Source organism: Pan paniscus, chromosome 2 (assembly GCF_029289425.2).
Source record: "Pan paniscus chromosome 2, NHGRI_mPanPan1-v2.0_pri, whole genome shotgun sequence".
NCBI lineage: Eukaryota > Metazoa > Chordata > Mammalia > Primates > Hominidae > Pan > Pan paniscus.
The window spans coordinates 172,312,398-172,334,087 of record NC_085926.1 but is presented as its reverse complement, the minus strand read 5'-3'; the positions used below and the strand labels follow the sequence as shown (position 1 = coordinate 172,334,087).

At 38.1% G+C, this 21,690-nt stretch overlaps 1 protein-coding gene and 1 long non-coding RNA gene across 2 annotated transcripts in view; one reads left to right on the top strand and one right to left on the bottom strand.

The window, feature by feature from the left end:
- Positions 1 to 10,339, bottom strand: part of NAALADL2 (N-acetylated alpha-linked acidic dipeptidase like 2) — a 1,375,347-nt gene extending 1,365,008 nt beyond the window's left edge. The window contains exon 1 of the mRNA XM_063602605.1: positions 10,098 to 10,339. The gene's annotated coding sequence lies outside the window, so the exon portion shown is untranslated. The remainder of the gene's footprint in view (positions 1 to 10,097) is intronic.
- Positions 9,968 to 21,690, top strand: part of LOC129397472 (uncharacterized) — a 63,232-nt gene continuing 51,509 nt past the window's right edge. The window contains exons 1-2 of the long non-coding RNA XR_008624938.1: positions 9,968 to 12,666; positions 13,414 to 13,582. This is a non-coding gene — a long non-coding RNA (uncharacterized LOC129397472). The remainder of the gene's footprint in view (positions 12,667 to 13,413; positions 13,583 to 21,690) is intronic.

The following is a 21,690-nucleotide window of genomic DNA, read 5'->3' as shown; positions in this document are numbered from 1 at the left end:
AGGATAGAGACATATGTCATCATACGATGTTATTCTCGTTGAAAGTAAAAACCAGGCAACCCTTTCTGTACAAACACAATTGCAGTTTTTGTGTTACTCTTAAAAATGTCCAAGATTGAATAACCATTAAAATAAATTTATTTTCTCATTCTAAGTAAAATTAAAAATTTTGAAAAAACATTTAAAATTGACTCAGTTGTCTCATAGAACTGATGTTTATGGTTTCTGCAGAGTAAACATAGAAACTGACCCTCCCAGTCTTTTTCTTTTTCTTTCTTTTTTTTTTTTTTTTTTTGGAGACAGAGTCTCATTCTGTTGCCCAGGCTGGAGTGCAGTGGCATGATCTCGGCTCACTACAACCTCTGCTGCCCAGGTTCAAGCAATTCTCCTGCCTCAGCCTCCCAAGTAGCTGGGATTACAGGTGCCTGCCACCACACCTGGCTAATTTTTGTAGTTTTAGTGGAGACGGGGTCTCACCATGTTGGCCAGGCTGGTCTTGAACTCCTGATCTCATGATCCACCTGCCTTGGCCTCCCAAAGTGCTGGGATTACGGGCAATAGCCACCGCACCCAGCCTGGACTCTCTCAGTCTTGAAACTTGAGAAAATTACATTTGTTCTATCTGAGTTCCTTTCTCAAGAAACCAACCATCAAGCCTTCCAAAGAGTAGCAAGAATCTGAAACTTATCAGATCACTGTATCTGGATAATGAGATGTCAGACCACTCACCTACCATAACTGCCTAGGCAAACACCTGCTTCCTATTAACCAACTCCTCTTCCTTGCGCCTCCCTATTTTCCCACGCGTGGTTACATTTCTTCTCTGCTATATAAACCCCTAATTTTAGTTGGTCAGAGAGGATTTAAGACTGATCTCTATCCTCAGGTGCAGCACCCAATTAAAGCCTTTCTGCTGACAAAACTCATTGTCTCAGTGACTGGCTTTCTGTGTGGCAAGCAGCAGGACCTAGACCAAATGCTTGGTGTTTTGGTAACAAATTCACATTTTTTTCAAGTGGTGGGATCAAATAAATCTGAAAACATAAACACACTCACTCTCTGCCTTGCCTTGTTATGTACTCAACTCAAAATAAGTATAGCAAATGAAAGAAACTATATGCGTGTGTGTGTGTGTGTGTGTGTGTATGTGTTGTGTATATATATGTGTGTATATATATGCTTTAACTTTCAAAAATTGGTAAGACATATACAATGAAGATGACAATGATCTGGAATTAATGTTTAAATATCATTACAATAACAATATCATGTGGAACATTTAGATAACAGAAAAAAACTGAAAAGAGAGGCAGGAATTCTTTGCTTAATTCAGGTAACCTAAAAAGAATAGAGAAGGACTAATGAAAAAGTGGCTATGACTATTATAGTATAAAATTTCAACATTATCTCCAAACTTTCAAACAGACTTTAATGCATTGCTTGCACAGCAAAAATAAAAGACAGAAGATACCTATTTCATATATACATAAATCATAATTTTCAAATAAATAAACCTAAAAATATCTTGTAAACTATTAAAACTAAGATGCATGTACACTGTGCTTTGACAATACATTTATACTGTTTATGTAATATATGAGACTAAAATCTTGGATCATGATTGTCTGGAAATATTTCTGAGAAAAATCTATCAAGAAGGATTTCTCAGACACTACTAATTATCCTCATGACTTATTGGTTAAATAAAATAAATCATCTTAATGTAGGTGTTAAAGACATTAACACCTATAAAATTAAATGTGGCACAATATCATTAATAGTGCTTTTGTTTTTTGTTTTTTAGTTTTAGTGCTGAAATGTTTTTTGTTTTTTCTTCCTCCAATTCTAGGTTTCACAAGAAGCTAGAAGGCTGTGTGGGTACTTAGGAAGTTCAACAAGACCCCTCTATTTGCTCCACCATTTTCTCTTTAAAGTTTTATTTGGCTAAATCCAGCACATACACAAAGATTAGTCACACAGATGGATGAGACTGTATCATATCAACTGGTCCCATTCTTCAAGCACATGAATGTCTAACCTTTGAATTATCAAAGTTCTTGATAATTTGAAACTGAGCCTTCAAGAACTTATTTCACAGATGACAGTATCTGTTATAACAACTATTTAAGCTCTTGAAACCAGTCCAATTATCCTATAGAACTGATGTTTATGGTTTCTTTGAATTAACATAGATATTGATCCACCCCGTCTTAAAACTTGAGAAAGTTACATTTGTCTTATCTGAGTTCCTTTCTCAGGAAACCAACCCCCAGGCTTCCCAGACAGTAGCAAGAAAAACCAAAACTTACCACATCACTACATCTGGGCAGTAAGACACCAGACCTCTCACTCATCATGATTGCCTGAACGGACTACCTGCTTCCTGCTGACCAACTTCTCTTCCTTACTCCTCCCTAATTCCTGTTTTCCCACACAGTTACATTTCTTTCCTGCTATTTTAGTCAGGGAAGATATTTGATACTGATATCCCATCTCCTCAGGTGCAGCACCTGATTAAAGCCTTCTTCCCTGGCAATACTCATCTCATTGATTGGCTTTCTGTGCAGTGAGCAATAGAATCTAGACTGAACCCCTGGCATTTTGGTAACATTCTCCTCCATTCTAAAAATAATACAGTATTTCATCTTTCTCTTTCATGATTCAAAATACAAAAAGATCTACCATTTGCATAAAAACTACAAAACTTAGAAGAAAGTGCATAATTCCTTTGCTAAATTAAATACCTCTGATTCTTTCAGTCCCTCGTTTGGAGGGTACTGTAAGAGGGATATCTGTGGTGATGAAATAGCTTTATATCTTGATTATGGTGACGATTACATGAATCTACATATGAGATGAAATGACACAGAACTATACACACACATTGTATCAATGTCAATTTCCTGGTTTTTATATTGTACTGTGGTTAGGAAGATGTAGCCAGTGGGGGAAACTGGTTAAAGAGTAACACGGTACCTTTTCATACCATTCTGGCAAATTCCTGTATGTCAATAAGTTCAAAATGAAAAGCAAAAAATGAGAAGAGGGAAATGGAGCACCTCACAGAAATCATATCTCAATGCCAGAGGAAAATAAAGAAGGAAAGTTTTCCCACAAATCTAAAAGATCAGTGTGGGCAAACACCAGGAGAGCAAATCAAACCAAAGCAGATAGATAACAGCAATAATCAGTATTTTGATGAATGTTAAGTTTAACAAACTATCTACCTTTATGCCAACCTATATCCTTTCCCGGGGTCAGAAAATATAGTCTATGGAGACCTACTACAAGTAAGAAGCTACTTTGAATTTTATTTTTTATTTTTATTTTCTTTTAATTTTTTTGAGACAGAGTCTCGCTCTGTCGCCCAGGCTGGAGTGCAGTGGTGTGATCTCGGCTCACTGAAAGCTCCGCCTCCCAGGTTCACGCCATTCTCCTGCCTCAGCCTCCAGAGAAGCTGGGACTACAGGCACCCACCACCACACCCGGCTATTTTTGTATTTTTAGTAGAGACGAGGTTTCACCGTGTTAGCCAGAATGGTCTCGATCTCTTGACCTCGTGATCCGCCCACCTCGGCCAGCCAAAGTGCTGGGATTACAGGCATTAGCCACCTCGTCCGGCCAAATTTTATTTTTAAAATCATGTATTTTGCACTGGATGTCATATTCACATTCAAAAGTGGTTCTGAATATTTAACTTACCAGTTAAATTATTTAACTACTTTCTCCAAAATATAGCAATAAGTTTTACAAAAGAAGATGGCCATATTTATCTATGGCTCGGAGCCCTCTAACATAGCTCAGAGTACCCCAGTTAGAGAAGCATCATCTTGTTTTCCAGCTCCTAAGTGTTAATTTACAAATCATTCAGACTGGCATATTCTGAGGGAGCCATTAATCCCCTAGAGACTAGGGTCTCTTTGGAAAAATTCTTAGAAGATAGATGACTGCTGGCACTCTATATTCAAACTACGACATATTACAAAAGGGCTGATGTAGGAATTATGTAACTCCTGTAAACAGAGCCTCTCTAGGATGTATCTCTTACATTGTCTTATGTCAACAAGTGCCAGTAACACAAGTATTTTCACACACATATAAAGGCAAGAGTAGGTTTCCTGCATAATTAGTAGCCATTTTACTTGAAGATACCTTGTTATTATTTTTAAAGTTTTCCAAAACTCTAGCAAAATTAAATGCAAAAAAGGGGTCCAGAACCACAAGGTTTCTTAAGGTTGCTCCTATCTTCATCTTCTCATCAGATCTCTCCATCCAAGAAGACAGGAAAAAAGGCTTTTATCACCTGCAGGTGATCAAAAATTTCAAGCTGGCTTCTACAACCAGCATTTCAAAAAAGTGTTATACTGCCCCAGAAGATGTTTACTTTGGTTTGAGTACTCTGAGAGTTCTATAACCATGCAGGAAATATGTTACAGGTTTGATTCCAAAAACATGAATCCCCCTGCCCCCAGGTGGAGACTAGGATACAGGGCTTGTTAGAATTGGATGCCCCAAGAAACTGTCAAATTACTGAGTACCATATTAAACTGAAATGAAAATACACACATACACACACACACACTATTTAAAGAGATAGTATGATCACTTAGGGATGCATTATTTGAAGTGACTTTATCACCAATGATAATTGTACTTGATGAACAGGAGTACAAAAGCACAGACTATGCAAAGTATAAGGTTTGACCAATATAATAGCTAAAATCCTAAAACTAAAGAATTTCATGAGTAATTTTATATACCAAGATTGTAAAAGAGCAAAAAGCCATTTGTACTACTTTAAAAATTCACATGTGATATTATATACAAAGAATATAAGTTTGAAAGTATGAAAGTTTCCCTTTCTTTTAAAGGATTCATAGCACTTCTGAAGTTTTTCATGAGTGACCATCTAAAAATTAAAATATCTCTACTATATTCCTATCAAATTGTACCTTGGTAAATAATACCCAGAGCATAAATTCCCAATATGATGAAAGTCTAATTTTTTAGAAACCACATTTATAAACAAGCAGTTAGGGAAAATTCATGCTGAGCTCAAAATATGAGGTTTCTGGGCAAGATAAATCACCTTTCTTATCTGAACTGCTCAGATCAAAATGTCAAAACAATTAAATTACAATTTTGTCTGACATCAATATCCCATGCAACAGTGCAAAACAGAAAACCTTGATTTCAGGAATACTGCTTGCTTTTAACTGGCAAACAAATTAAGCAATGAATCAAATTTTGTTTGGTAAAACAAATAAAACCTTAGACACAATGCAGGTCAGAGTAGATCAGAGAGGTCAAGGACTTCATCAAGACTCACTTCTCATATAATTGCATGTTTTTTGGCTCAAAGGGAAAAAATATCTATTCTGTTACACAAATAGAAAACACACAAACATAAGGTCATATATTTTACTCCTATATACCAAATATCACTATAGATTTTAATAAACCACATATAAATCACATCAGTTTTATAGTTACATCATATGTGCATGCTGACATCTACTAGTTATATGTGTGTGAGGAAAGAGAGGTAGAAGGGGAGCTTAATTTTTCCCTTAACAAACCTAGTTCTCCTGTATAGCTGTCTCATCTATTTCTTTGAATGTACCATGTAAAAAACTATACAATCAAAATATTTTTGAACTGTAGGAAGCCTTAAAAATGATCTTGAGCTGCCTCATTTTTCAGTAAAAAACTGAAGGCCAGGAAAGACATGGGCACAAAACTACCTGGGGACATAACTGGGACTATAATTATAGGCCCCTAACTCCTAATCTTTTGTATCAATTATGAAATATACTAACGAGACGTACTCCTGAATATACTGGGGTTCATTATACTATTCTACCTTTGCGTGTCTGATAATTTCCATAATAAAAGAAATATGTTTGGAAACCTAACAATCTAAAAGCATTCAGTACTCTTCATAAGGCATTTATCAATTGTATTGCAATATTTACATATATTCCCTTCTCCTCACTCTACTAAAAATGGTAAATTGAGGGCAGAGATGATGTCATTTACATAGTGGTTATCACCATCCCCTGCCAAGACTTTACGCAGAACCCTGTTTTATAGTAAGAATTCAAGAAACAAATGGTCCCTAAATAACTGGAAAAAAAACAAAACATCTCAAACAAGGTTCCATTTCCAACCCTATCAATTCTCTCCATCTTGTCAAACTGCTCAATATCTATGAGTAACGTTGTCAAAATTCTACCATACATCTACAACCTATGTTGCCAATCCAGTCTTTTTCACATCATTTTCAAATGATATTTGTTGCCAATCGTTGTTTTTCACATTTTCAAAATCCAATCTGAAATCTAATCCTAGCTAACATCTCTTCCAAGATTTAATACCACCATTCTATAATTAGACTGACCACTGGTGACAACACTGTTCTCCATTAGATCACACTTGGTACTTAAACAGAAAAGAGTTTGTTTGATAATAATGGTAATATTCTTAGAACTTTACTGTAGTTATAAGCTCCACGGGAGGTGAGTTTCAATGTTGCTAACTTCCTCATCAGATCCCTTCTCAGGGATTTCATCATATGATTTAGCTTGCCTTATTTCCTCCTCTTCCCCTTTTATCTTGTAATCTCCACTTTCTCTTTAAGTCTTCTCCTAAGCAAAGCTCAAGGTAGAAATCCCCCTTATGTCCTGCACAAAGTTTTCTGTTTCAAGCAATTCTTAGAATCTCAAAGTATTCTTTCACCAAATATTCCTGACCAAATGGGAAAAATGGTAATGATTCCTACAAATTTCTCATGTACCACACCTGGCTCTCATAAACAATGAGAAAAGAGAAGGGATCCGAATAGAACATCCACATTCCCCACCTCCATCTGTGCCCCCACACTTTTCCTTCTCTCATTTGTTCTAGGTAAATAGCTCATAACCCTAGCAACAGATAGTCTCTCTTTTTGTATACATGTATCCTTTCTCACCTCCTCATGAACACCATTCCCCTCTGTCTCCTGCATCATCAATTTTTTCTTCTCTATTGGCTCCTTCTCATTAGTATCACAACATGCCACTGTTTTGTACACTTTAAAAAACTCTCTTTACATCATCTGGTCCTACAACTAACGCTCCATTTCCTCCCTCCCTTTTCAATAAAAAATTCAAGTGATGTATACCATCACCTTCTTCAATGTCTCTCTTTCTACTCTGTCAAACACATTACAAACAAGCTTTCATGTCTACTTCCTCCATGAAAACTGGCAACATCATGGTCATCAACGATTTCCTTTGCTAGATTAATTCTCAATCCTCATCTTTAAAACAAGTGATCAGCCCTCTACTTCTTGAAACACTTCCAGGATTCCATATTCTCCTGCTTTCCCTTTTACATGGAATGCAGCTCTTTTTCAGACTCCTTTTTGGTTTCTCCTCATCTCATAATGCTGACGTACACCATTATGTACCAGATTTTATGACGTAAAGTCTGGTCCCTGGTCATCTTCAATATTCTAAACTCACACACTTTTGATGCATTCAATCTCTTTGCTTTTACAACCCGCTATATGATGAAGAGTCCTAAATGTATGCCATTAGCTTGGTCTTCCAGCTAACTGCATGCTGGACATTTCCATTTGGATATCTAAAACCCATCTATATCCAAATCCAGATTCTTAATCCCAATTACCACATCTTCTTCCTGTTCTTTCCAATCTCAGTTAACAGAAACTCTTATCTTTCCAGTTGCTTAGGCAATTACATTCTCCTTAATTTCTTTTGCTCTCACATTCCATATCCTATCTCTCAGCAAACCCTGAGGAATACACCCTCAAAATATATATACAGAATATGAACTACTCACCACTTCCACTGCTATCATCCGGGTCTAAGCCACCATGATCTGTCACATAAATTATGATAGCCTAACTGTTATCCCTGCTTCTATTCTTGCTTTCTTCAGTCTGTTCTCAATACAGTAGGCAGAGTAATGGTGTCAAACAGATGTGTTAGATCATGTCATTCCTCTTGTCAAAAGGCTCCAATGGCCTCCAAATGGCTTCAAGTAAAGGTTATTATTACAATAGCTTAGCAGACCATGTAGTACTATCTGGCCCCTATGACATTTAAAATCCCATATCCTACTTCTCCTCTATCCTCCATTCCACTTCAGCTACACAAGCTTCTTTGCTGATCCCTGAACACAGCAATGTGCCCGGCCTCTGCACTTGCCCGGAAACTCTTGCCCCAAATATATGGCTTACTCCCTCAACTGCTTCAAGTCTACTGAAATGTCACCTCCAGAGGACTTCCGGTAAAATCCTATTTTAAATTACTAAACACACACTCTTTTTCTTGCTTTATGTAATAAGTCCATAGCACTTACTACGGTTTCACCTTATATTTTTCTTATGTACTACATATACTGTCTCCTTCCACTAGAATGTATATTCCAAGAAGGCAGAAGTTTCTTCTTCGCTTTATTCCAGTGTCAAGAACACTGCTTGGCACGCAGTAAGCAATCAACAAACAATTGTTGACTAATAAGTATTGAGTGTTCTACATAAATATAATAATGCTTTATGTAAGCAATTAATAAATTACATTTCATTCTTGTTAGTCGTCCTACATTAAAGGTCTTTAATACTCTTTTTATGGTATCAGGAATGCATTACGTCATCCTTATTAAGAGGAGTTACTTTTACATTTCCCGTAAGTCTTGAGATCAGACATTACTGCCGATTGTAAAGGAGAAAAAAAATCTCTAAAAAGTTAAAGGTGAAAGTATTGTTAAAATAATTCCCCTTTCCATTAAGAATTCTTGGGGTGTGGGAAAAAATGGTGAAAATCGTACTTAAAATACCAAGATTCCAGTTTTAAACCCAACTCTTCCTTTTAAGCTTTTCCTCCCCCATTCTCCCAGAGCACTTCGTAGGATTAAGCCAGTGCTCACCATGGTCCCTTCTCCTGAGGACAGGAACGGAATCTCTTCTCTGTTAACCTGTCACCAGTCAGCACAGGATCTAACTCATAGATGACAAAGAACCGTTACCAAATCGAACTCACTGGAGTGGATACTACAGGATCCTATGACATAATTTTTAATGTTTGTCAAGATGTATTCCTTCAACAGAAGCAACACCATTGTCTTAAGGTTCTCGGGTGGTTTAAAAAAAAGTCTATCTTTTCTGTTCTGCAGGGATAACTGCAACACAACTTTCAGTCCAGCAACTTAATCCACAGTTAATTAATCCTTTACACTCCTCAGGATGCAAGCCCTAGTAAATAAAGACAGCTTAAGGACCATAGGTTGAAATGTAAAGGCTGCTGTATGCTATTCAATTGCTATTCTAAAAGTGAGGGGGAAAAGAACACAAGGCACCAAGAGACGCAATACAAAGGAAAAATGAAAGAAAAAAAAAAGCAAAGAATGTGGGGGGAAATAGGGAGGACGAGCTATGAAGCAATGCAACTGTAGGGCAAATGTGGTAGTCAGCCAGACGTTAGGGTAGAACCAGCAGCGCAGGCTCTGATCCCAGGCTGCTCTTTCCATGGCTTCTCATAAACTTCCTTGAGAGAGCCATCCTGCGCGTCCACTGGAGCGGCATTCCACGCGCGGGGGCGGAACTGTGCTGCGCGCCATTTCGAACGCGCGGGCCCGCGGCGCCGCTCTTTACCTGCGCCCCGCTAGCGCGCCGTGTCGGGCTGCCTGGCCGGCGTGCACTGCATACGTGTGTGAACGTGTCAGAAGCGGGGACTCGGAGCTGCTACGCTCCTCTCCTAAGACAAGCGGCTTCGGGAGGTGGGCGGGGGCCTTGGAGCGGGCTGGGAGTTCCTTTGGCCAGCGCGGCTCGCGGACTGCCGGAGCCAGGTGCCCCGCGCGCCACCCCGCGGAGTCGCTCAGAACCCGCCGCCGGCCGGGCGCCCCTCGGCCCCCGTACTTCACGCCGGGTCGGCGCCCGGGGCCCCGCGCAGGGGTGCGGCCCACAGCTCAGTCGCGCCAGCTTGGGTAGGAGGGAGGAGCAAGGAGACACGGACCGCTCGGCCGAGGCCGCGCCGCCTCAGAGCGCGGAGCTTGTTTTGGCAAAACTTTGAAAAGAGAAGGACTCCGATTACCTGAGCGGCGCGGGCGCGGGCGCGGGCTCGTCTGCGGTACGGCTGCCGGGCCGGGCCGGGTTTTCAGCAGCCGTAAAGCGGGAGAAGCGGGCGCGAGCCGCGGCGCGAACCCTCGCCCCCGAGCGGCGGCCCCGGCGCCTCCGCCGCGAGCGTCAGCCGCTTGGCAAGGAACGGGCTGGGCTGAGTCATAATAAAAGACGCGTTTGTCGAGCCAAGTGGGAAGAGGAGCCGCGGGCAGCAGTGTTCAATGGCACAAGCCTCAACAATTGGGAAGGATTTTTTTTTTTAATGGGCGAAACTGGAAACTTGCCGCCATGGTGCCCATCAAAAGATATGTTTCGTTTATAATTTGCATATATTTTATACATAGTCTTTGAATCTAATAAAACTTTTAAAAGAATTTTTAAAGCCCATTGCTTGCAGAGCCAAATTCCTGGTTATAGCTTCGTGACTTATGCAAGTTACTTGAATTCTGTGCTTTTGTTTTTCATCCATGAAACAGGATAATAAAGGTACCTCCCTCAAGAGAGACTGCGAGAGAGCTTGGCATCCTGCCTGCACTTAGCACTCGCTAAATGTTAATTGTTATTTTAAAATAGGAGGGAGGAGATAATAAAGAGGAACTTAGATAACAGTTTTGAATGGAAGAAGATACGAATATAAATCAAGATTTTTCTTTTTTCAAGTGGAGTAAATTAGACAAATTACCAATGGAAGAGAAGAAAGTGGAGCCTGGAAGGAACAAATGGGGCTAAGAGAAGTAGCTGAAGCGAGGGAAGGAAGAAGGGGGAAGGAGGAAAAAAGAGAGGAAGAGGGGAGAATAAAAGCCTCCAAGGAGCAAACGAGGCTGAAAGATGTGGCTGAAGGTAGGGAAGGAAGAAAAAGGGAGGAAGAGAAGAAGAGAAAAAACCAAGGAAGCAAGAATAAAAAACTAGGCTGCGTGGGAAGAGGGGAGGAAGGAAGGAGAGAAATTCAACTAGGCTCAGTGGCCAAAATGCTGAAGTGTGTCCTGCCGGGAGGGAGTGGAGGAATATGTTTACTCACTATTTAGAAATGCATGACAAACTCCATCCGCTGAGGGAGCTTTTTACAATGTATAAACAGATAAACAACCGTCTAAAAATGAGCCCCAAATGAGGAGCCTTTGCTCCAGTGAATGAGATTTGGCAGTTCTGCAAAATGAGGAAATTCTTCCTTGTGCGGCATCTTGAAGGGTTGAGTCATGAAACCCACAGCAAATATTAGTGGGCTGGATTCCTGAAAGGCATGCCAGATGGACGCATTCTGCTTAGTTTTACTGTGTGATGTTCCCTTCTGTACTTCTGTCAATTTTAGAAGAAAAGAGTGTGAATAAAGATTTGAGAAGTGGACTTAAAAGCCAAACTAGTTACTTAATGTACGAGTATCCACCCACCAGGAGCTTACAGTTACAGATTCCAAAACAAGCAACCGTTTCTCCCACTTTCATTTTCCCTCCCCTTTGTTTCTACTTTCACCGTATTGCTTTTTATCCATTTTTATAATATGATTTTTTACAGTGGAACCGCCTACAGGAAAGGTGCTTTTAATTAATACGAAAGAATGGAAGGAGTTTCAGCTAGGCCTCTCTAAGAGAGTAAAGCTTTGTGAAAGAAAGGTTTTTTAGCTGAAGTTTTAATGAGAATAAGAGTAGTTGGCAGATGTGAAATCAGAAGTTTTTTCAGACAAACAAGAAAATAATACGACTCGAGTGAAAGGGAATGGACTAGAAATCAGAAACAGTTCTATTCCTGAATTACCGTAAGAACCAAAGACTGGAGGAAAGTTTTCCTATTCTATAAAGAAAAATGGGGGCCTCCCTCCACCAGCCAGACCTTCAAAAAAGAGGAAAAAATAAAAATTAAAAAGCTCTATTAGATTCTTGTAATGATTTGCTTTTTCTTGGGAGGAATTCTTCAGGGTAAAAGACGTGAAAGTGCTTCTTTTCGGCACCTTCTGACGAAATACTTTTGTAGAAGCAAAATTTCTGAAGGGATAATTTTTGCTCAAGCAAAAAACTATTAGTAAGATAAGAATCCCTTTTCCTTTGTTTCAATTTTGCTAAGCCTTCAGGCTGAGGCAAACAGATTATCATTAAACCTTTATTAATGTGAAACCAAAAAAAGATAAAATCTTAAATGCTGCGAAGCCCTTAACCTAAAAGGAGCGAGAAAACAAACCAAGGCCCAGAAAATAGAGAAAGAGATTAGGAAGCCTTTCTAAGGGGAACCTTTGAACTGTGGGCTGTAAAATGAATGTCTGTGACTTGCCTTAAACAAATAGGCAATATAAACTAAAGCTGGGAACTAAGAAGATCTCCTCAGATCAGATAAAAAGCTTACCTTGTGTGAAACACTGCGGTCAAAGAAGAAAATTGCTTTCATCTTAAGTGGAGACAAAAACATGTATCACTTGTTTTGTGTGTGCTCATAAAACACCTCCATCACCTGAATCCCTTGGGTGCAATTTTTTGATGGACTTGGCATTCTTTAAACTGAACCTTGACTCAGGTTTTGATCATGTGAATTTATCCAGAGGTGGATTGTGAGTAGTAAGTGTTTGCTTTTAAATCACTTAAATCCATCACTCATTATGTTAATAATTTAAATAATTTAAGTTAATATTTTATTAAATAGTGATTGGCTTTTCCAGGTGTTTTATAGATAGAATATAAGCTATAAATAAATTATGTGAATTTGATGATATTACAAGTGAATTTATATATACAATTGAATTTAGCCTTAGTGTGCTAATTTGATTTTCATTTAACATTTCATAGACGATTATATTGGAAAAGATTGTTTGGATTTCAAAAGATATTTTTCTCTCTAATATAAAACCTCAGGGTAGTGAGGATTTCCTGCTGCATTGTTACATTACCTGTTGCTAAATCACTGCATAAAAAGAAGCAATAGTTAAACAGCCAAATAGCCTCAGCAAATTTATAGTTTTGGAAACTAATTTCAGGAATTCCTCTAAAGACTGTCAAAACTGAAGTGTGGTTGCCAAGCCAAATTTGAGTTTTAGCTGACAACAGTGTGTTGCAAGATTACTTAATAACCCAGCTTATTAAGAGGGGACGGTCTTAAAAGATGCAGACTCTTCAACCTAACTGCCAACCAATGAATGGATAGAGAAATGTGATATGTTATATATATATATATGTATATAAATAAAATATATACACACGTATATACATATACGTGTGTATATATGTATGTATACACACACAGACACACACACACTCCATGGGATACTACTCAGCTGTAAAAAAAGAGTGAAACATTGTCTTTTGCAGCAACTTGAATGGAACTGGAGGCCATTATTCTAAGTGAAGTAACTCGGGAATTGAAAACCAGATATCCTATGTTCTCACTTATAAGTTGGACCTAAGCTATGGATAAGCAAAGGCATACTGAGTGATATAATGGATATTGGAGACTCAGAGAGGGGAGAGAAGAAGGAGGGTAAGCCATGAAAAATTATCTGTTGGGTACAATGTACATACACTCCTTGAGTGACAGGTGCACTAAAATCCTAAACTTCAGCACTATGCAATTCATCCATGTAATCAAAAACCACTTGTATCCATAAAACTATTGAAATTTTTAAAATGTTTAAAATTAAAAAACTAAAAAATAAAAATAGTAATAGGGAAGATAGGACTCACCAAAAACAAAAAACAAACAAAAGATGCAGATTCTTGTTTTTTCCTGTCAACCATATATATGTGTTTATGAAAACTGATGTACATATTTTAGAAGTGGTCTACTTGAAACTATTCAAATCCATAGCACTCTAACCTTTTTAGATATTTGAGGTAGGTTTAAGAGTGGTCACCCTATGTTTTTAGTTTTTGGAAACAACTAGACATTCTTAGTTAAAAATTATTTTTGCAAGTCCTTTTTTCCATTTTTTTTGGTAAAATATGACAAAATTTATCATCAACAATTTTTAAGTATATAGTTCAATGATATTAAATATTCATAATTATTGTGCATACATCACCAGCATCTATCTTTACAACTCTTTTCATCTGATAAAACTGAAACTCCGTACCCAGTAAACAATTAGCTCCCCATGTGCCACCCATATTGATTATCCATTCATCCTTCTATTAACAAAAGACCAATGAGATCTGTGGAAGCAAAAGGAGAAATTTATCTTCTAAAAGCAATCTGTAGATTGGGAAGATGTAGTCTCTGGTGTAGAATGAAAGTGTCCCTCAAGGAGAGGTCAGAGAGTAGGAGATTATAAAGGCAAAAACTGCAGGATGAGGGTGGGGTGGAAATCAGGTGTGGGGTTTGGACTGGATAAAGTTTAAGCAAGACCTCACAAGTGTCTCTTTATTGGCTGGCCTCAGGTGATCTGTTTGTGGTCAGTTTGAGAATTTCCAGCTGCAGTCTATCTCGGTTCCAATAACAGGAACTGGTTTGGCTTGACTGCAAAAAGAAAGGCTCTGTGACATTTTTACAGTCTCTTTCTGAGAACACAGAGGACATGGCTATTCCTTCACCCAGCTATGGTCACCTTGCTCTATTTTAACATAGAGAGCCTCAGCCACAGGGAATTCATTTTATCTGTCAGCCAGTAGCATACTTTAACACTTTGATGGACGCTTGGATTGCTTCTATGTTTTAGCTATTATAAATAATGCAGCTGTGAGCATGGGTGTACAAATATCTTTTTGAGACTCTATTTTCACTTATTTTGGATTGATAACCAGGAATTGGAATTGCTAGATCATATGGCAATTCTGTTTTTATTTTTGTGGAACTACCGTAGTGTTTTCCACAGTGGCTGCACCATTTTACATTCCCACCAACAGTGCGAAGAGTTTAAACTATATATCCTCACCAACACTTTTTATTTTGTGTTTTTCTGATTGTAGCCATCCTAGTGGGTGTGTAGGGATGGATAGATGTGACACCTTTCCTCATTCATCATAAAGGTTATGGCCAAGATTCCTGTAACAAAAGAAAAGTAACAAGACTAAAGCATAACAAATTTGTTTAATTGAAGTTTTACATGACACAGGAGTCTTCAGAAATGAAGACCAAAGACCTAGGGAAAACTATTTTTAGGCTTAAGTTTGATGAAGAATGGGTAGCCATGTAGAATTGCGATTAGACAAAAAAGATACGATCTGTGATCTACAGACACGTAGAAATGTGATTGGACCAAAAAAAGTAGAGGATTGGGACTTTTAGTCACACACACCCCACTTTGGGAGAGGAGAGGGGCTGAAGATTAATTTGATTACCAATGACCATTGATGTAATCAACCATGTCTACCTAATAAAGCCTCCATAAAAACCCCAAAGGACAGGGTTTGGAGAGCTTCTGGATAGCTGAACACATAGAGTTTCCTGGAGGATGGTGAACCTAGGGAGGGCATGGAAGTTCTGTGCTTTTTCCCACACACCTTACCCTCTGTATCTTTTCCATCTGGCCATACATCTGTATCCTCTGTAATATTTTAAAATAATAAATAGGTACACATAAATAAGTGTTTCCCTGAGTTCTGCAAGCCATTCTAGCAAATTACTTAAACCTGAGAGTTGTGGGAACGCTGATTACTAGCTAGTTGATCAGAAGCACAGATCATAACTTGTGGTTGCAACTGACTGGCATCTGAAGTGGGGAACACCCATGTGGAACTGAGCCCTCAGCCTGTGGGATCTGACACTATTACCAGTTAGATAGTTGCAAATTGAGTTGAATTATAGGACAGCCAGCTGGTGTCAGTTGCTGAATTGATTGTTTGCTTCATGTGTGGGGAGAAATTCCCACGTATCTTAGTGATTAGAGGTGAAGTATTCTCTGTAGTATTGAATGTATAAGAAAAGGCAAAATATCCTTTTTTCTCCCCCTGTATATCTTATACTGATTCAGTTTTGTTAGTAGCTATAGGTCTACTCAGATTTTTGTATTTTTTTGTGATTTAGTTTCCATGGGTTTTGCGTTTCTAGGAATTTATTTATATCATTTAGGTTATCCAATTCATTGGCATACAATTGTGTATAGTACTCTCATAATCTTTTTTTATTTCTGTAGAATCAATAATAATGTCCTCAGTTTCATTTTTGATTTTAGTAATTTGAATCTTCGTTTTTTCTTTGTTCATCTTGCTAAAGTTTGTCAATTTTGTTGATCTTTTCAAAGAACCAACTTTTGGTTCCATTAATTTTCTCTATTTTTTATTTCTATTTTGTTGATCTATGCTCTAATCTTTATTATTTCCTTCCTTCTAGTAGTTTTGCATTTAGCTTATTCTTGTTTTTCAAGTTTGTTAAGCTATAAAGTTGTTGATTTGAGAACTTTCTTGGCTCTTGATCTAAGCGTTTATGACTGTGAATTTGATCCTTAGCACTGCTTTCACTAGTGCCATGAGTTTTGGTGCTGTGTTTCCATTTTCATTTATTTCTAAGTATACCTCATTTTCCTGTGATTTCTTCTTTGATCCAGTGGTTGTGTAAGACTGTTTAATTTCCTCAAATTTGTGAATTTCTCCTGCTGTTACTGTTTTCTAACTACAACTAATTGGAGTTGGAGAATATACTCTGTATGCTGTTTGTCTTTTTAATTCTTTTGAGACCTAATTTGTGGTCTAACATATGGTCTATGAAAATGTCTCATGTACTCTAGGGAAGAATGTGTATTCTGTTATTGGATAGACTGTAAGGTACATATCTAGTGGATCTAGTTGGTATATTGTGTTGTTTAAGTCTTCTATTGTCTTATTCCATTGAATTGTACTGTCCATTATTGAGAATAGGATATTGAAATCTCCAACTGTTGTGGAATTGCCTGTTTCTCCTTTCAATTCTGTCTGGTTTTGCCTCCAACATTTGATGGTCTTATATAGGTGTGTAAATATTAATCATTGTTATATCTTGTTGTATTAAACTTTTTACTAATATGGATTATCCTTTATCTTGTAAAACTTTTTGATGTAAAGTCTATTTTGTCTGATTTTAGTATAACCACCCTTGCTCTCTTTTGGTTACTATTAATATTTGCAGGAAACATATTTTTCCATCTTTTCACTTTCAATCTATTCCCGTCTTTGAATCTAAAATGACTCTTTTGTAGATGCATATACAGTCGTATGCCATGTAATAATATTTTGGTCAACAGTGGACTAAAGATATGATGGTGGTCCCATACAATTACAATACTTTATTTTTACTATAACTTTGTTATGTTTGGATATGTTTAGATTTAAAAAATACCTATCATTGTGATATAATTGCCTATGGTATTCAGTACAGTAATATGCTGTACAGGTTTGCAGCCTAGAAGCCATAGGCTATACCTTATCACCTAGTTGTGTGTACACTAGACCATCTAGGTTTGTGTAAGTACACTCTATAATGCTCACAATGATAAAATTGCCTAATGATACATTATTCAGGAAATATCCTGGTTGTTAAGCAGAGCATGACTGTAGTTGGGTCCTGTTTTTTATTCATTCTGCTAATCTCCATCTTTTGATTGGAAAGTTTAATTCATTTATGTTTAATTATTGATAAGGAGGAACTTGTTTCTGTCATTTTGCTATTTGTTTTCTATATGCTTTATAGCTTTTCATATTTCATTTCCTGTAATACTGTCTTCATTTTGTTGAGTTGATTATTTCTAGTGAAACATTTACATTCCTTTCTCATATTTTTATGTGTATATTCTATATCTACTTTCTTTGTGGTTACATTGGGGGAGTATAGTTAACATTCTAAAGTTATAATAATCTTACTTGAATTTACACCAGCTTAACTTCAATAAGATATTGAAGTTGTGGTCCTTTAGAGCTACTTTAGATCTAGGCCTACCTTTTTTTGTTTTCGATATTATGAAATTACATCTTTATAAATAGTGTACCCCAAGTATTCATAAAACATAAGCAGATAAAATTGGAAAACTTATTTTGAAGTTGGGTAATCTCCCTGTCATACTCTGAAAGTACTGAAGTTCACTGTTAAGAATTCTTTCTTAGTAATTAAACCATGGATTCTATCTACATCTGTTTTGACTATAAAGATACATAGTATTTGAAAACAGCAGATAAGCCCTCACACATAGACAAGATTCATTTTCATTTCTCTCTAATGATTTTAAAGTTCAGAAAAACAGAAATTTGTGCATAAATTATAGTGCATTTTATGCTAATATATTGTACAGTTTCTAAAAGTTACTATTTTTGCTGAAAACTGTATGATAACAACTATTAATATTTTAATTCTATAATAACTGAAAAAATTATTAAATTACCTTTGAATCACAGACTCAAATTATTGACTACATGAAGCTTCCACTACTTTCAGCACATTTTTGGGAAATAAATTTCCTCATGAAGAATCCAATGGGGAAAAAAATCCATAAATTAGAATCACCGTGCTTGCAGTGTTTTGAGTTTTTTGAAAAAAATGGTTTTGTAAAGAAAGTTATTTAGCTTAGAAAGTAGTACTTAGGAAGTATTGACAGTGTGTGTATGACTTCTTGAAAAATAATCAGCATGCAGACACTATTATTTTCACTAATATCTGTGTATTCCATACATTTCTCAGCCACCTTTGCAGTTATATTAGTCATGTGATTGAGTTCTGGCCAATGAGATGTGGACAAAAGTATGCCATGCTCTCTTTATTTGTGAATTAGATGTGGAAAAACTCCAGCATAGGATCCTATGTATTGTGTTTTTTACAGTCAAGTCAGGAAAAATAAATCATGCTTTTTATTCAAAGAAAGGAGATTTAATATCAGAACATTGATTACACAGGTGTGTAATCAGTGAAGATGAAGAAGCACAAAGTTACTTTTTAGTTCTGAGATAATAGCAGGAAACAGCTACTACCCTAGGGCTGGGTGTAATAGAGAGCTTATTCAATGGTATCCAAAACCCCCACTTCCTGATACTCATGTCCTCCATTCATACATGACCCTCCCCTCAAGGATAGACTGGACCTAATGAAGCTTCTAATGAACAGAACTAAGCAGACATAATGAGAGACCAGTTTAAATATTAGGATATAAAAATACTATGGATTCTGTCTTGGCATGTTCTCTTTCACTCTTTGTTGGATGACTCACCCTGGGGAAAGCCAGCTGACATATTACGAAGCAGTCTAGCAGGGAGAGAGCTTATGCGACAAGGGGCTAAAGCCTGCCAACAACCATGTGAGAGAGCTTTGAAGCTGATTTCTCCTCTACCAGTCAAGCCTTCAGATGAGTCCACAGCCTCTGCCAACAATTCTAATACAGCTCCATAAGAAATTTTGAACCAGGGGCATCTATCTAAGCTATGTCTACATTCCCAACCCTCAGAAACTGAAATAATAAACATTTGCTTTAAGACACTAAATTTTGGGTAATTTGTTATGCACCAATAATAACAAATACATCAGGGAAGCAAAAGGGAACAGGTGGGTTACAAAAACCTAGGAACTCAGAAAATAATTAATCATAAATTATTTGGTCAGTCCTCTGAGAAAGGGCTATATATTATTGTCACCCTTAAAGGTGGTATGGATCCCCTTCCTATTATAGATATGAGGTAGAGGCTGCGGACATTCCACACACCAGATAAACTTGAGAAAAAGTTTATTACTCACACAGCAACTCCTAAGGCAATAAGAACAGGCTGTTATGCTCAGGGTTAGGGTCAAGCTCCAGCTGAGGTCCAAGGGGTGTAGGTAGATGTGGGGCATGGAGCTAGAAGAACACCCAGAGACAGCAGGTAAATGAGACATGGCTTTATTCAGCAGCTCTCTCATCAGCAGGTCTCTTACACTGTCCTCTCTGTCTTGGCTGCTTGAGCCAGCTGCTCCCATGCACGGCTGCACAGCCGGCTTTCCCTTGCCTTCAGGGTCAGCAGCTTAACTCTTTCTCTTTCTTGGCACTAGTGAGCTGAGCTGTATCCTGACTTCCCCTTGTTTGTCTGCAAGACAGACAGCTCTGGCTCTCTTTCTGGGCACAAGTGTACCCCACACAGTGTCAGCAGGGCAATTATACCTTTTACAGACAATAGTGGCTTAGAGCTAAGTGATGGCCTTCCCATGTTATGGCTACATGGCTATGATAATAAGTGGAGTTACACATCTGCACTCTAAACTCACTGAGACACTCTGGATGTTTACCTCGGCCTATTCTTTACCAAAGCACTGTGATCCTTACACAGGCACAAGCAGGTTCATGCTGATTTAAGTCAGGCAGAAGGAGTGGGTTAAACCATAATGATGGCTAGGGAGTGGGAAGGGGGAAAAGTTCCTATCCATAGGCTGGCTACTTGCAAGATTTGAATTTTCCACCAATGCCAAAGGAGGAAGCACACAGGCTTTCTTATCGGCATGTTCAGATGTGGGGCCAAATGGGAAGGGGGAGGTGAGGCTAAAATAAGTTAAAAGTCAAACGTAAAAAAATGAAGTCAGACCCTATTACAGGGTGTCTCCTAGCTACTTTCTGTACTTCAGGAGTGCAGAGGAGAGACCCCAGGAGATGGTGCTCTGACCTCTTAACACAGAACACAATTGGCTGCAGCTGATCCCTCTGAGAGACTGACCAGTTCTGAGAATAGTAAAACACAATTAAGATGGAATCTAACTGCTTCTGCTCAAACCATGCTGACAGGAAAAAAGGAAGTCCTTCTTTTCTTTTCCACCTTCCAAAATCCCTTTAGTGACAAACACCTATTAGCAGAAATTAATAGATGTCTCAGAAATGTACACCTGTGCTCCAGGTATACACTAGCACTACAGAAAACACTATGGAAGCATAGATTTGAAGCAAAGTCAATGGGCAAAAAACCAGTACACTCCTTACCTCTGTTATCTCAGCATCTGTGCACATCTCCTTTCTTTTTTTTTTTTTTTTTTTGAGACAAGGTCTCTTTTTGTTGCCCAGGCTGGAGTGCAGTGGCACAATCTCAGCTCACTGCAACCTCCGCCTCCCAGGTTCAAGCAATTCTCCTGCCTCAGCCACCCTAGTAGCTGAGATCACAGGTGCGCACCACCACACCCAGCTAATTTTTGTATTTTAGTAGAGATGGGGTTTCACCATATTGTCTAGGCTGGTTTTGAACTCCTGACCTCAGGTGATCCACCTGTCTCAGCCTCACAAAGTGCTGGGATTACAGGCGTGAGCCACCACACCCGACCCTCCTTTCTAATTTTTAAATTCTTTAGCAACAATCTCATGATTTTGCATTTATTCAGACAAAAATACTTTTACCCTCTACCCTAAAAGGGGAAATACAGATAAGAATGTTAACATCACCTTCTTGATCTATCAGTTAGCTTAGTCCCTCTACTGGTTCAGTCATAACTACCTTAGATACTCTATAACTGAGCAACAAAGTAAAAATGCTAATCATCACCACTAATCCTTATCTAAATTAATTACATAGAGAAGAGGGAAAATACTATGTGCAAAGTTGCTAGTCCTTGTTTCTGTAACTAATCAGAAGAATTTTTTTTTCTTTTTGAGATGGAATCTCAGTCTGTTGCTCAGGCTGGAGTGCAGTGGTGCCATCTCAGCTCATTACAGCCTCCGCCTCCCTGGTTTCAGTGATTCTCCTGCC